Here is a 15,982-nt window from a genome sequence, read left to right on the forward strand (position 1 = left end):
ATGCAGGGGTTGTTGCACTACATCAAGATGAATGATCCAGTTGCTGATTTTTTTCCTTTGGTTCCATCCTGCTCCTGCTTTTGAAGTTGGTCTGTGAGCAGATGATTTATGTTTGGGGTCTGGACGGACCCAATGAGGCAAAGACTACATTCTGCTTAATCACAATATAGGATTGCAGGCTATTGTACAAGAGGGCAGAGGTTTGTTCAGAGTGGCGTGCGCCCCTCGCTGTAGATGTGCATACGGGGCAGCTGGTCGGTGCTGACAACACCACAGGAGCACGCACAGCCTGTTAACTGTGCTGCTCGACGTAACTCGCAACAAACTGGCCAATCAATATTAACAATAAAAAAGACAAATATGTCGGTTTATTAATTTATTAGAGTATATTGTTGAAGAGTTCGGAGTTATCATAAACAGCCACAATATTCAAGCCTGAACGTAATGTTAACATAAAAATTGTTTGATGTAGAAGTTGACTGTTGATCTGTATACTATACCTTTGCTAATTTTAAAACATAACGTCACAGAACTGTCCTGCAAAGAATATAAATTTAACATTTATGTACATAAAAATAATTTATTTTCCAATGATTTTTCTGAATTTGTTTTGCCCATATTTTAACAATATACAACGATTGTGTAAATTCTTTCTTAGATGACACAAAATAAGTTTTCACCATAAAAGTCCTCCCCTGGGAAATGTTCACATTGAAAGAACGTAATCCAACTGATCCAGCTCCAATTACTGTACAATAACATAACATTACTGTCAATAATGCAATGTGCTTTGTTTAATGACAAGTTTAAAGCATACACATTAAAACGCCGCCTTAAAATGGTGATTTTTCACCTGCTAAGAAATGATTTTACCATCAAGTTTGCAAATGAAGGATTTAATCTGCCTTATAGTGTCTTTAGTTCTTTCCTATTAATTATATAATCAACATCAAAGCACAGTGGGTCTTTTGCATGATGTGGAGTTACAGTTAACAGGCTGTGCGTGCTTCTTGAGGATGATCAGTTATGTGCGCACTTTGCCATGATCAGATTTGTGCTTCAGCAGCAGATGATCCCACTGACAGGAATGGTGCCCTGGAACGATCCAGACACAATAAAAAAGTGTTGTAAGGAGTTTGATCATAGGAGATATATCAAGGCTTCTGTTTGTGATTGGCTCCAAATCAGACCATAGATAATCCTACATAGATTCCTCTTTTCTCATCTGTTTTTAATATATTTAATAATAATAATAATAACACATTTTATTTGTATAGCGCTTTTCTAAAAACTCAGACACTTTACAAGAATCAAGCAAAATTACAAAAAGAGCAGTTAAGTACAAACGAAGGAAGAAAAAAAACACAGTAAATACATGGCACTGGACAGTAAAAAAAACACAAGCATAAAACAGGACATTAATCATACATTAAAAGCTGTTCTGAAAAGGTGAGTATTGAGATTTGATTTAAATATGGATAGGTCAGTACAGTCACGGATGTATTTGGGGAAAGAGTCCCAGAGGGTGGGGGCAGCTGTGGAGAAGGCTCTGTCACCCCAGGTCCGGTGCTTGGTTCTGAGTGGTGGAGACAGGAGGTTGGCATCAGAGGCGCAGAGGCTGTGGGAAGGAGTGTGACGGTAGAGCAGGTTGGTGAGGTAGCATGGGGCTTGGTTATGGAGGGCTTTGTTAGTGAGAAGGAGGATTGTGAAATAAATTCGCTGAGGGACAGGGAGCCAATGGAGCTTCTGAAAAACTGGGGTGATGTGGTCATGGGAGCGGGTGTAGGTGAGCAGGCGAGCAGCAGAGTTTTGTATGCGCTGGAGTTTATTGAGGACTTTGGATGATGAACCATAAAGAATACTGTTACAGTAATCGAGTCTGGAGGTAATGAAGGCGTGGATGAGAATTTCAGCAGGCAAGAAGGGGAGTGATGGGTGGAGACGAGCAATATTTTATAGATGAAAAAAGGCAGTTCTTGTGATGTGGCTGACATGGTGTTCAAAGGAGAGGTTGCTGTTGAATATGACTCCAAGCTCGCACATGTGAGTGGAAGGCAACAAAGTGATGTTTTCAATGGTGAGACTGAAGTTGTTGGTGGTTTTGGTGAGGGATTTGGGACCAATGATGATGATGTCTGACTTGTCACAGTTGAGTTTGAGGAAGTTTGAGTCCATACATGATTTTATCTCAGTAAAGCAGCTGGTCAGGGTGGAGTGAGTTCCAGCTGTGATGGATTTGGTGGAGATGTAAAGTTGGACATCATCAGCATAGCAGTGAAAGTGAAGACCATGGCTGCGGATGATGGAACCGAGGGGTATCATGTACAGGATGAAGAGTAGGGTGCCAAGCACCGAACCCTGGGAGACGCCTTGTGATAAAGGAGCAGTGGAGGAGGTGCAGTTATTGATGCTGATGAATTGTTGCCTGTTTGTGAGATATGACTGTAGCCAGGAGAGGGCGGTACCAGTGATGTTGAGGGAGGATCCTAGATGGGAGAGAAGAATGGTATGATTGATGGTGTCGAAGGCTGTGGTGACGTCTGAGACGAGGAGAATGCTGAGATGACCAGAATCTGAGGAAAGGAGAAGATCATTGGTCACTTTGAGGAGAGGAATATCTGTGCTGTGACCTGAACGGAAGCCAGAGTGAAATGGTTCATACAAGTAATTGGAAGTAAGGTGGGTTTTGAGATGATTGGCAACAGCACATTCCAGTATTTTAGACACAAAGGGGAGGTTGGAAATGGGCGGAAGTTGATCACAGTGTCAGGGTTTAGTCCGGGCTGTTTAAGGATGGGGGTCACGGCAGCCAGTTTGAGAGGTTGGGGGACTGAACCAGAGCTAAGGGATGTCAGTGATAAGTGGGGAAATGACAGGGAGATAAGTATTTTACAAACTTGGATGGGATGGGGTTCAGAACTTCGGATTGCCTGCAATGAGTTTGGACAACTCCACTGGGGTCACGGGAGAGAACTGAGATAAAGGCCGAGTGCTGGAAAGTGGGGAATCACATCGGGAGGTTGAGACAATCGTGGTAGTAGTCAGATTACTGTAAATGGTGTCTAGTTTGTTTTGGAAAAATGGGGAGCAAAATGCCTGAAAGCGACTGTTTTGGTTTTGATGTGAGCCAGCTGATCAAAGCATGAGGAGAGTGTGTGGCTATAATAAGTCACAAGGTCAGAGGGGTTCTCAGATGACAGAGGAGAGGAGGAGGACATTTTGGTGATAAGAGAGGCTGAGAAGGCAGAGGGAGTGATGGATTAGAGATTTATGAAGGGTATTTTGTGGTTGTCCTTGGGGATGGGAATGGGGATGTTGATGTCCATAGTGATTGCCAGGTGGTCTGAGATGTTGAGGCTGAGGCTCGAGACCTCTTGTATTAAGAAGCCGGAGGAGCAGACAAGATCCAGGGCGTGACCACGAGAGTGAATTGGGAAGTTAATATGTTGTGTGAAATTGAGGCAGTAGATCCAGGAACTCAGTAGCAGGTTTGCAGAATGTGTCGTCGATGTGGAAATTAAAATCACCAAAGAGGAGGACTGAAGGTGAGATGGCACATAGTAGGGTCAGAAAGTCAGAGAAATCGGAGAAAAAGGAGGAGTTTGTCTTAGGGTGTCAATATGTTCAAATGAAGGAATGTCAGGAATGAAGATGGAGTTCGTTTTAATGTCCTTTCTATGTACAGCTGCAACACCACCTCCATGCCCCTCTGGGCGTGCTTTCTCAATGTGTGTGAAGCTGGGGGGTGTGGTCTTGTTTAATGAGAAATAATCCAGGGGTTTGTACCATGTTTCAGTGAGACAGAGGAAATCAAGATTCATATCTGTTATAAATTCATTAAGAATGAGGCCTTTATTGTTGAGGGAACAAGTATTGAGCAGAGCAAGTTTCAGATGGTGTTGCTTTTTGATGGGCTCTGAGGACCAGGCAAGTGGACGGAGATTGGACAAATTTACAGGTTGCTTTTTGTGACGACAAGAGGAGGAAGTTGGATTGCGACAGGACCACATAGAGGGGATGGAGTTAGGTGATGTGAAATTATAGAAAAACATGACGAGTGTCTGTGTAGAGGACGGCGTTGCAAATTTGATCCAGACGTCGGACATAGGGGTTTTTTAAAGTTGTGGAGATATGAGGTGAAGTAGAGTGCCAGCATGGTCCAGGTGAAGAAGTGTTGGTAGCAGGTACCTGGGCCTGGTGGTGGATGGCTGTAGCAGGTAGCTGGGCCTGGTGGTGGATGGCTGTAGCAGGTAGCTGGGCCTGGTGGTGGATGGCTGTAGCAGGTAGCTGGACCTGGTGGTGGATGGCTGTAGCAGGTAGCTGGACCTGATGGTGGATGGCTGTAGCGTGGGTCGTGGGTGGCTGTATCAGGTAGCTGCACCTGATGGTGGATGGCTGTAGCAGGTAGCTGGACCTGGTGGTGGATGGGTGTAGCAGGTAGCTGGGCCTGGTGGTGGATGGCTGTAGCGTGGGTGGCTGTAGCAGGTAGTTGCACCTGATGGTGGATGGCTGTAGCATGTAGCTGGACCTGATGGTGGATGGCTGTAGCAGGTAGCTGGACCTGATGGTGGATGGCTGTAGCAGGTAGCTGGACCTGGTGGTGGATGGCTGTAGCAGGTAGCTGGACCTGATGGTGGATGGCTGTAGCAGGTAGCTGGACCTGGTGGTGGATGGGTGTAGCAGGTAGCTGGGCCTGGTGGTGGATGGCTGTAGCGTGGGTGGCTGTAGCAGGTAGTTGCACCTGATGGTGGATGGCTGTAGCATGTAGCTGGACCTGATGGTGGATGGCTGTAGCAGGTAGCTGCACCTGATGGTGGATGGCTAAAGCAGGTAGCTGGACCTGATGGTGGATGGCTGTAGCAGGTAGCTGGTCCTGGTGGTGGATGGCTGTAGTAGGTAGCTGGACCTGATGGTGGATGGCTGTAGCAGGTAGCTGGACCTGATGGTGGATGGTTGTAGCAGGTGGCTGCACCTGGTGGTGGATGGCTGTAGCAGGTAGCTGGGCCTGATGGTGGATGGCTGTAGCAGGTAGCTGCACCTGATGGTGGATGGCTGTAGCAGGTAGCTGGTCCCGGTGGTGGATGGCTGTAGCAGGTAGCTGCACCTGATGGTGGATGGCTGTAGCAGGTAGCTGGACCTGATGGTGGATGGCTGTAGCAGGTAGCTGGACCTGATGGTGGATGGCTGTAGCAGGTAGCTGGGCCTGGTGGTGGATGGCTGTAGCGTGGGTGGCTGTAGCAGGTAGTTGCACCTGATGGTGGATGGCTGTAGCAGGTAGCTGGACCTGATGGTGGATGGCTGTAGCAGGTAGCTGGACCTGATGGTAGATGAATGTAGCAGGTAGCTGGACCTGATGGTGGATGGCTGTAGCAGGTAGCTGGGCCTGGTGGTGGATGGCTGTAGAGTGGGTGGCTGTAGCGTGGGTTGTGGGTGGCTGTAGCAGGTAGCTGCACCTGATGGTGGATGGCTGTAGCAGGTAGCTGGACCTGATGGTGGATGGCTGTAGCAGGTAGCTGGGCCTGATGGTGGATGGCTGTAGCAGGTAGCTGGACCTGATGGTGGATGGCTGTAGCAGGTAGCTGGACCTGATGGTGGATGGCTGTAGCAGGTAGCTGGACCTGATGGTGGGTGGCTGTAGCAGGTAGCTGCACCTGATGGTGGATGGCTGTAGCAGGTAGCTGGACCTGATGGTGGATGGCTGTAGCAGGGAGCTGGACCTGATGGTGGATGGCTGTAGCAGGTAGCTGGACCTGATGGTGGATGGCTGTAGCAGGTAGCTGGACCTGGTGGTGGATGGCTGTAGCAGGTAGCTGGGCCTGGTGGTGGATGGCTGTAGCGTGGGTGGCTGTAGCAGGTAGTTGCACCTGATGGTGGATGGCTGTAGCAGGTAGCTGGACCTGATGGTGGATGGCTGTAGCAGGTAGCTGGACCTGATGGTGGATGGCTGTAGCTGGACCTGATGGTGGATGGCTGTAGCAGGTAGCTGGACCTGATGGTGGATGGCTGTAGCAGGTAACTGGACCTGGTGGTGGATGGCTGTAGCAGGTAGCTGCACCTGATGGTGGATGGCTGAAGTAGGTAGCTGGACCTGATGATGCATGGCTGTAGCAGGTAGCTGGTCCTGGTGGTGGATGGCTGTAGTAGGTAGCTGGACCTGATGGTGGATGGTTGTAGCAGGTAGCTGGACCTGATGGTGGATGGTTGTAGCAGGTAGCTGGACCTGATGGTGGATGGTTGTAGCAGGTAGCTGGACCTGATGGTGGGTGGTTGTAGTAGGTAGCTGGACCTGATGGTGGATGGCTGTAGCAGGTAGCTGGACCTGATGGTGGATGGTTGTAGCAGGTGGCTGCAACTGATGGTGGATGGCTGTAGCTGGTCCTGGTGGTGGATGGCTGTAGCAGGTAGCTGGTCCCGGTGGTGGATGGCTGTTGCAGGTAGCTTGGCCTGATGGTGGATGGCTGTAGCGGGTAGCTGCACCTGATGGTGGATGGCTGTAGCAGGTAGCTGCACCTGATGGTGGATGGCTGTAGCAGGTAGCCGCACCTGATGGTGGATGGCTGTAGCGGGTAGCTGGACCTGATGGTGGATGGCTGTAGCAGGTAGCTGGGCCTGATGGTGGATGGCTGTAGCAGGTAGCTGCACCTGATGGTGGATGGCTGTAGCAGGTAGCTGGTCCTGGTGGTGGATGGCTGTAGCAGGTAGCTGCACCTGATGGTGGATGGCTGTAGCAGGTAGCTGGGCCTGAAGGTGGATGGCTGTAGCGTGGGTGGCTGTAGCGTGGGTTGTGGGTGGCTGTAGCAGGTAGCTGCACCTGATGGTGGATGGCTGTAGCAGGGAGCTGGACCTGATGGTGGATGGCTGTAGCAGGTAGCTGGACCTGGTGGTGGATGGCTGTAGCAGGTAGCTGCACCTGATGGTGGATGGCTGTAGCAGGTAGCTGCACCTGATGGTGGATGGCTGTAGCAGGTAGCTGGTCCTGGTGGTGGATGGTTGTAGCAGGTAGCTGCACCTGATGGTGGATGGCTGTAGCAGGTAGCTGCACCTGATGGTGGATGGCTGTAGCAGGTAGCTGGACCTGATGGTGGATGGCTGTAGCAGGCAGCTGGACCTGGTGGTGGATGGCTGTAGCAGGTAGCTGCACCTGATGGTGGATGGCTGAAGCAGGTAGCTGGACCTGATGGTGGATGGCTGTAGCAGGTAGCTGGTCCTGGTGGTGGATGGCTGTAGTAGGTAGCTGGACCTGATGGTGGATGGTTGTAGCAGGTAGCTGGACCTGATGGTGGATGGTTGTAGTAGGTAGCTGGACCTGATGGTGGATGGCTGTAGCAGGTAGCTGGACCTGATGGTGGATGGTTGTAGCAGGTGGCTGCACCTGATGGTGGATGGCTGTAGCATGTAGCTGGTCCTGGTGGTGGATGGCTGTAGCAGGTAGCTTGGCCTGATGGTGGATGGCTGTAGCAGGTAGCTACACCTGATGGTGGATGGCTGTAGCAGGTAGCTACACCTGATGGTGGATGGCTGTAGCAGGTAGCTACACCTGATGGTGGATGGCTGTAGCAGGTAGCTCTGCCTGATGGTGGATGGCTGTAGCAGGTAGCTGGACCTGATGGTGGATGGCTGTAGCAGGTAGCTGGACCTGATGGTGGATGGCTGTAGCAGGTAGCTGGGCCTGATGGTGGATGGCTGTATCAGGTAGCTTGGCCTGGTGGTGGATGGCTGTTGCAGGTAGCTTGGTCTGAAGGTGGATGGCTGTTGCAGGTAGCTTGGCCTGGTGGTGGATGGCTGTAGCAGGTAGCTTGGCCTGGTGGTGGATGGCTGTTGCAGGTAGCTTGGCCTGATGGTGGATGGCTGTTGCAGGTAGCTTGGCCTGATGGTGGATGGCTGTAGCAGGTAGCTGGTCCTGGTGGTGGATGGCTGTAGCAGGTAGCTTGGCCTGATGGTGGATGGCTGTAGCAGGTAGCTACACCTGATGGTGGATGGCTGTAGCAGGTAGCTGCACCTGGTGGTGGATGGCTGTTGCAGGTAGCTTGGCCTGGTGGTGGATGGCTGTAGCAGGTAGCTGGACCTGATGGTGGGTGGTTGTAGTAGGTAGCTGGACCTGATGGTGGATGGTTGTAGCAGGTAGCTGGACCTGATGGTGGATGGCTGTAGCAGGTAGCTGGACCTGGTGGTGGATGGCTGTAGCAGGTAGCTGGGCCTGATGGTGGATGGCTGTTGCAGGTAGCTTGGCCTGAAGGTGGATGGCTGTTGCAGGTAGCTTGGCCTGGTGGTGGATGGCTGTAGCAGGTAGCTTGGCCTGAAGGTGGATGGCTGTTGCAGGTAGCTTGGCCTGATGGTGGATGGCTGTAGCAGGTAGCTCTGCCTGATGGTGGATGGCTGTAGCAGGTAGCCGGACCTGATGGTGGATGGCTGTAGCAGGTAGCTGGACCTGATGGTGGATGGCTGTAGCAGGTAGCTGGACCTGATGGTGGATGGCTGTAGCAGGTAGCTGGACCTGATGGTGGATGGCTGTAGCAGGTAGCTGGACCTGATGGTGGATGGCTGTAGCAGGTAGCTGGGCCTGAAGGTGGATGGCTGTTGCAGGTAGCTTGGCCTGAAGGTGGATGGCTGTTGCAGGTAGCTTGGCCTGGTGGTGGATGGCTGTAGCAGGTAGCTTGGCCTGGTGGTGGATGGCTGTTGCAGGTAGCTTGGCCTGATGGTGGATGGCTGTTGCAGGTAGCTTGGCCTGATGGTGGATGGCTGTAGCAGGTAGCTGGGCCTGGTGGTGGATGGCTGTTGCAGGTAGCTGCACCTGGTGATGGATGGCTGTTGCAGGTAGCTTGGCCTGATGGTGGATGGCTGTAGCAGGTAGCTGAACCTGGTGGTGGATGGCTGTTGCAGGTAGCTTGGCCTGGTGGTGGATGGCTGTAGCAGGTAACTGGACCTGATGGTGGGTGGTTGTAGTAGGTAGCTGGACCTGATGGTGGATGGTTGTAGTAGGTAGCTGGACCTGATGGTGGATGGCTGTAGCAGGTAGCTGGACCTGATGGTGGATGGTTGTAGCAGGTGGCTGCAACTGATGGTGGATGGCTGTAGAAGGTAGCTGGTCCTGGTGGTGGATGGCTGTAGTAGGTAGCTGGACCTGATGGTGGATGGTTGTAGTAGGTAGCTGGACCTGATGGTGGATGGCTGTAGCAGGTAGCTGGACCTGATGGTGGATGGTTGTAGCAGGTGGCTGCAACTGATGGTGGATGGCTGTAGCAGGTAGCTGGTCCTGGTGGTGGATGGCTGTAGCAGGTAGCTGGACCTGATGGTGGATGGTTGTAGCAGGTAGCTGCAACTGATGGTGGATGGCTGTAGCAGGTGGCTGCAACTGATGGTGGATGGCTGTAGCAGGTAGCTGGTCCTGATGGTGGATGGCTGTAGCAGGTGGCTGCAACTGATGGTGGATGGCTGTAGCAGGTAGCTGGTCCTGGTGGTGGATCGCTGTAGCAGCTAGCTGGACCTGATGGTGGATGGTTGTAGCAGGTAGCTGCAACTGATGGTGGATGGCTGTAGCAGGTAGCTGGTCCTGGTGGTGGATGGCTGTAGCAGGTAGCTGGGCCTGGTGGTGGATGGCTGTAGCGTGGATGGCTGTAGCAGGTAGCTGGACCTGATGGTGGATGGCTGTAGCAGGTAGCTGGACCTGATGGTGGGTGGTTATAGTAGGTAGCTGGACCTGATGGTGGATGGCTGTAGCACGTAGCTGCACCTGATGGTGGATGGCTGTAGCAGGTAGCTGCACCTGATGGTGGATGGCTGTAGCAGGTAGCTGGACCTGATGGTGGATGGCTGTAGCAGGGAGCTGGACCTGATGGTGGATGGCTGTAGCAGGTAGCTGCACCTGGTGGTGGATGGCTGTAGCGTGGATGGCTGTAGCAGGTAGCTGGACCTGATGGTGGATGGCTGTAGCAGGTAGCTGGACCTGATGGTGGGTGGTTGTAGTAGGTAGCTGGACCTGATGGTGGATGGCTGTAGCAGGTAGCTGCACCTGATGGTGGATGGCTGAAGCAGGTGGCTGCACCTGGTGGTGGATGGCTGTAGCAGGTAGCTGGACCTGATGGTGGGTGGCTGTAGCAGGTAGCTGCACCTGATGGTGGATGGCTTTTGCAGGTAGCTGGACCTGATGGTGGATGGCTGTAGCAGGGAGCTGGACCTGATGGTGGATGGCTGTAGCAGGTAGCTGGACCTGATGGTGGATGGCTGTAGCAGGTAGCTGGACCTGGTGGTGGATGGCTGTAGCAGGTAGCTGGGCCTGGTGGTGGGTGGCTGTAGCAGGTAGCTGCACCTGATGGTGGATGGCTTTTGCAGGTAGCTGGACCTGATGGTGGATGGCTGTAGCAGGGAGCTGGACCTGATGGTGGATGGCTGTAGCAGGTAGCTGGACCTGATGGTGGATGGCTGTAGCAGGTAGCTGGACCTGATGGTGGATGGCTGTAGCAGGTAGCTGGACCTGATGGTGGGTGGTTGTAGTAGGTAGCTGGACCTGATGGTGGATGGCTGTAGCAGGTAGCTGCACCTGATGGTGGATGGCTGAAGCAGGTGGCTGCACCTGGTGGTGGATGGCTGTAGCAGGTAGCTGGACCTGATGGTGGATGGCTGTAGCAGGTAGCTGGGCCTGGTGGTGGATGGCTGTAGCAGGTAGCTGGGCCTGGTGGTGGATGGCTGTAGCGTGGGTGGCTGTAGCGTGGGTTGTGGGTGGCTGTAGCAGGTAGCTGCACCTGATGGTGGATGGCTGTAGCAGGTAGCTGGACCTGATGGTGGATGGCTGTAGCAGGTAGCTGGACCTGATGGTGGATGGCTGTAGCAGGTAGCTGGACCTGATGGTGGATGGCTGTAGCAGGTAAATGGACCTGGTGGTGGATGGCTGTAGCAGGTAGCTGGGCCTGGTGGTGGATGGCTGTAGCAGGTAGCTGGACCTGATGGTGGATGGATGTAGCAGGTAGCTGGACCTGATGGTGGATGGCTGTAGCAGGTAGCTGGACCTGATGGTGGATGGCTGTAGCAGGTAGCTGGACCTGGTGGTGGATGGCTGTAGCAGGTAGCTGCACCTGATGGTGGATGGCTTTAGCAGGTAGCTGGACCTGATGGTGGATGGCTGTAGCAGGTAGCTGGACCTGATGGTGGATGGCTGTAGCAGGTAGCTGCACCTGATGGTGGATGGCTGAAGCAGGTGGCTGCACCTGGTGGTGGATGGCTGTTGCAGGTAGCTGGACCTGATGGTGGATGGCTGTAGCAGGTAGCTGCACCTGATGGTGGATGGCAGAAGCAGGTGGCTGCACCTGGTGGTGGATGGCTGTAGCAGGTAGCTGGACCTGATGGTGGATGGCTGTAGCAGGTAGTGGTCCTGGTGGTGGATGGCTGTAGCAGGTAGCTGGACCTGATGGTGGATGGTTGTAGCAGGTAGCTGCAACTGATAGTGGATTGCTGCAGCAGGTGGCTGCAACTGATGGTGGATGGCTGTAGCAGGTAGCTGGTCCTGGTGGTGGATGGCTGTAGCAGGTAGCTGGACCTGATGGTGGATGGTTGTAGCAGGTAGCTGCAACTGATGGTGGATGGCTGTAGCAGGTAGCTGGTCCTGGTGGTGGATGGCTGTAGCAGGTAGCTGGTCCTGGTGGTGGATGGCTGTAGCAGGTGGCTGCAACTGATGGTGGATGGCTGTAGCAGGTAGCTGGTCCTGATGGTGGATGGCTGTAGCAGGTAGCTGCACCTGATGGTGGATGGCTGTAGCAGGTAGCTGCACCTGATGGTGGATGGCTGTAGCAGGTAGCTGCACCTGATGGTGGATGGCTGTAGCAGGTAGCTGCACCTGATGGTGGATGGCTGTAGCAGGTAGCTGCACCTGTTGGTGGATGGCTGTTGCAGGTAGCTTGGCCTGATGGTGGATGGCTGTAGCAGGTAGCTGGGCCTGGTGGTGGATGGCTGTTGCAGGTAACTTGGCCTGATGTTGGATGGCTGTAGCAGGTAGCTGGGCCTGGTGGTGGATGGCTGTTGCAGGTAGCTGCACTTGGTGGTGGATGGCTGTTGCAGGTAGCTTGGCCTGATGGTGGATGGCTGTAGCAGGTAGCTGGGCCTGGTGGTGGATGGCTGTTGCAGGTAGCTGGACCTGATGGTGGATGGCTGTAGCAGGTAGCTGGACCTGATGGTGGATGGTTGTAGCAGGTGGCTGCACCTGATGGTGGATGGCTGTAGCATGTAGCTGGTCCTGGTGGTGGATGGCTGTAGCAGGTAGCTTGGCCTGATGGTGGATGGCTGTAGCAGGTAGCTACACCTGATGGTGGATGGCTGTAGCAGGTAGCTACACCTGATGGTGGATGGCTGTAGCAGGTAGCTCTGCCTGATGGTGGATGGCTGTAGCAGGTAGCTGGACCTGATGGTGGATGGCTGTAGCAGGTAGCTGGACCTGATGGTGGATGGCTGTAGCAGGTAGCTGGGCCTGATGGTGGATCGCTGTTGCAGGTAGCTTGGCCTGAAGGTGGATGGCTGTTGCAGGTAGCTGGGCCTGATGGTGGATGGCTGTAGCAGGTAGCTGCACCTGGTGGTGGATGGCTGTTGCAGGTAACTTGGCCTGAAGGTGGATGGCTGTTGCAGGTAGCTTGGCCTGAAGGTGGATGGCTGTTGCAGGTAGCTGGGCCTGATGGTGGATGGCTGTAGCAGGTAGCTGCACCTGGTGGTGGATGGCTGTTGCAGGTAGCTTGGCCTGAAGGTGGATGGCTGTTGCAGGTAGCTGGGCCTGATGGTGGATGGCTGTAGCAGGTAGCTGCACCTGGTGGTGGATGGCTGTTGCAGGTAACTTGGCCTGATGGTGGATGGCTGTAGCAGGTAGCTGGGCCTGGTGGTGGATGGCTGTTGCAGGTAGCTGCACCTGGTGGTGGATGGCTGTTGCAGGTAGCTTGGCCTGATGGTGGATGGCTGTAGCAGGTAGCTGGGCCTGGTGGTGGATTGCTGTTGCAGGTAGCTGCACCTGGTGGTGGATGGCTGTTGCAGGTAGCTTGGCCTGATGGTGGATGGCTGTAGCAGGTAGCTGCACCTGGTGGTGGATGGCTGTTGCAGGTAGCTTGGCCTGATGGTGGATGGCTGTAGCAGGTAGCTGCACCTGATGGTGGATAGCTGTAGCAGGTAGCTGCACCTGGTGGTGGATGGCTGTTGCAGGTAGCTTTGCCTGATGGTGGATGGCTGTTGCAGGTAGCTTGGCCTGGTGGTGGATGGCTGTTGCAGGTAGCTTGGCCTGGTGGTGGATGGCTGTTGCAGGTAGCTGCACCTGGTGGTGGATGGCTGTAGCAGGTAGCTTGGCCTGGTGGTGGATGGCTGTAGCAGGTAGCTTGGCTTGGTGGTGGATGGCTTTGGTGCCAAGCCTTAACTGACACTCTTTGTTCATCCAAAAATGTTTGACAATACAAATCTGTTGACACATCTACAGAAGATTCTCTCTCCGTCATCTGTCGTTCTATCTATGCCTCCTTCTGGTCAAAGTGACAGCAGACATTTTTGCGTCCCAGTTAGCACCTGCAATTTAAACGTGCTAAATCTAGATGCAAAAACAACAATCTCTTTCAGGTTGATTAATCGCGTAGCGGGTGTTAAGGGATGATATTTGCATATCCTCCTCCCATAAATATGCGTGCTTGGGTCTTTATATGTTTTGCATATTTATGAAGGCACTGCGCCCACAGTTCCGCTGATTTTACACACACAATCAGTTGTAGATCAGTTTTGTGGACGCAAACAGGTTAACGTGTGGTTTTGTGGATGCAGACCTTTTGAAGAACATGCCCTACGTGTATAAGTATAGAGTATGCTATGCTATATTTATACTTATACACTTCTGTCTTAGAGACTTGGTGAAATAGGTGATGACTGATCAGAAATGAAAAGGTCATACCTCTCACATTCCAGTCATTTTCATTCCCAATTAGACAATTTAGCAATTAATCAGAAAATCTCTGACATCAAAAGGAAACACAAGGCTGCACAAGAACAAAAGAAAAATGCCAATGGCTGCAAAAACAAACTTTTAAATTAGCATTTGTATCGGTTGGTTGAAGGAAAGAAATTACTTCCATTCCACAGAGTGTCAACAAACCTAGGGAACAAGCTGTACTACCATCACTCTGCCACTTTGGTGAGCAGAGAGCTAAGGCAGAGATGGGACAGTGGAGCATGGGGGGAAGATGGATCGGCAGCATTCAGGGGAGATGATGGGAAAGTCTGACAAAAAAGAAGTGAGGGGAGGGTAGAATGACAAGGTAGCAAGGGAAGCAGAAGTCTGACAAATTGAGACCTTCTGCTGGTTTTGGGGATGTTGCCTGGGGACAGAGTTTAGGAACTGGAGCAGTAAGTTTTATTGGAAAAACTTCATTTTTCATATTACATCAGACCAATACCAAAATGCTTAAACTTTGATCTGACAAATGAGCCTCATCCGAACGCATATTCTGATTTATTAAATATTACTGTATATTGCATCACTGCATCAAATTAGCATTGTCCTACATTGTCCTACTGTGGAAATTGGTGTATGTTTGTAAGGGCGTGCGAAGGAGAGGTCCATGCTGCTTTCGTTGTAATTCATCCCAGACTTAAAACAAGCAAAAACTATGAATTGCAGCAATTACTTGCCAGAAGAAAAATGTACATCCCAACACACTAAGAGCAGAGTCAAATTCTTCACACTGGCAGCAGCGTGAGCTGCTGTCTGCGGTCTCTTACACTCTGCCTGTTCTATGGGGAGTAAGGCTCTGAGGTATAGAAAAGGCAACACATTTTTAAATCACACCTGGATGTGCTGGTTGCTGGGAGGCCAAACAAAGTAGTGTGGTTTTAGCCTGCAGCTTTTGGATTGTGCAGACAAAATGTGCTTGTCTGAAAAAAAAAAGACAAACAAATCCACATCAGGGTCCAAAGCGTCAAAGTAATCATCCAACCATTTTCTGTACTTGCCTAATCAAGGCAAGATCGCAGCTATGCCTAATTCTAGCAGATATTGGGCAAGAGGTGGAGTACACCAATATTGCACACACACTCATACTGAAGAGCAATTTGCAGTCAGATAACTAAAAAGTTTTGCTTTTGGACTATGGGGGGAAGCCAGAGTACCCAGAGAGAACATGAGAAGAGAACCTGCTATCTCCATGCAGAAAAGGCCCCTGCCAGGTTTTGAACCCAGGACTTTATTGCAAATAGTGCTACCAGCTGTCCTATCTGCAGCTGTCCATGTAAACGGCTTACAGTAATTAGCACAGGAGCACACACAAATGTTGGATTTTGTTTGCAGGATTTCCTTCAGTTCCTCAGATAATAACAGGCCGAGCTACGGAGCTCAGAAAGTGCAAGGTATCAAAAGAAAATCTTTGCAGTTTAAACTGTGTACAAACATTTAAAATCACCTGGTTTAGAAAATCTCAATCTGTTAAACAATAAGGGGTTAGCTTTTGTCTGCTACTGCTAGGTGAAACTATTACACCAAGTTTGTGTTTAGTTAAATTTTTATTTTGTGTCGTTAAAGTTGGAAAAGATCTCATTAATTCTGTGACATAGATGGGTTACACAGCATTATTTCTAATACCTCCACGTCCATCTGTGCTGCGTTTTGAAAGAATCCTCATCTCTGCTCTGTTTTACTGCAGAAAGCATTGTGCCAGACCTAAACATAACACACAGTAAAACAGACCAGAGTTTACCTGATGGATAAAAAACACATGAGTTGGTCTCACTTGGTGCATCAGCACTCAGTTTAGAGACAATTGCAATCACACATGGTCAGTTATTTTAGCCACAACCAGAAGGCTACAGTCCAATGGATACAATCGTTCACTCCACTAAAATGCATTAGGCATTGGAAGGTACTTGCATATTTGTGTCTCTATGGTGGAAACTACAGTTTTTTTTTTTTTTTTTTATCTCTGTCACAAATCAAGCAAAGGTGGGTCTCAAGATGTCAGTGATGAGTGTTCAGAGAAACTGA

At 51.4% G+C, this 15,982-nt stretch overlaps 1 pseudogene; it reads right to left on the reverse strand.

Annotated features, from left to right (window-relative positions):
• Nucleotides 1-410: 410 nt before the first annotated feature.
• LOC124882498 lies at nucleotides 411-15,623 on the reverse strand (annotated as a pseudogene).
• Between the last annotated feature and the right edge of the window lie 359 nt (nucleotides 15,624-15,982).

Source organism: Girardinichthys multiradiatus, chromosome 15, assembly GCF_021462225.1.
Source record: "Girardinichthys multiradiatus isolate DD_20200921_A chromosome 15, DD_fGirMul_XY1, whole genome shotgun sequence".
In the NCBI taxonomy this organism is placed as follows: Eukaryota; Metazoa; Chordata; class Actinopteri; order Cyprinodontiformes; family Goodeidae; genus Girardinichthys; species Girardinichthys multiradiatus.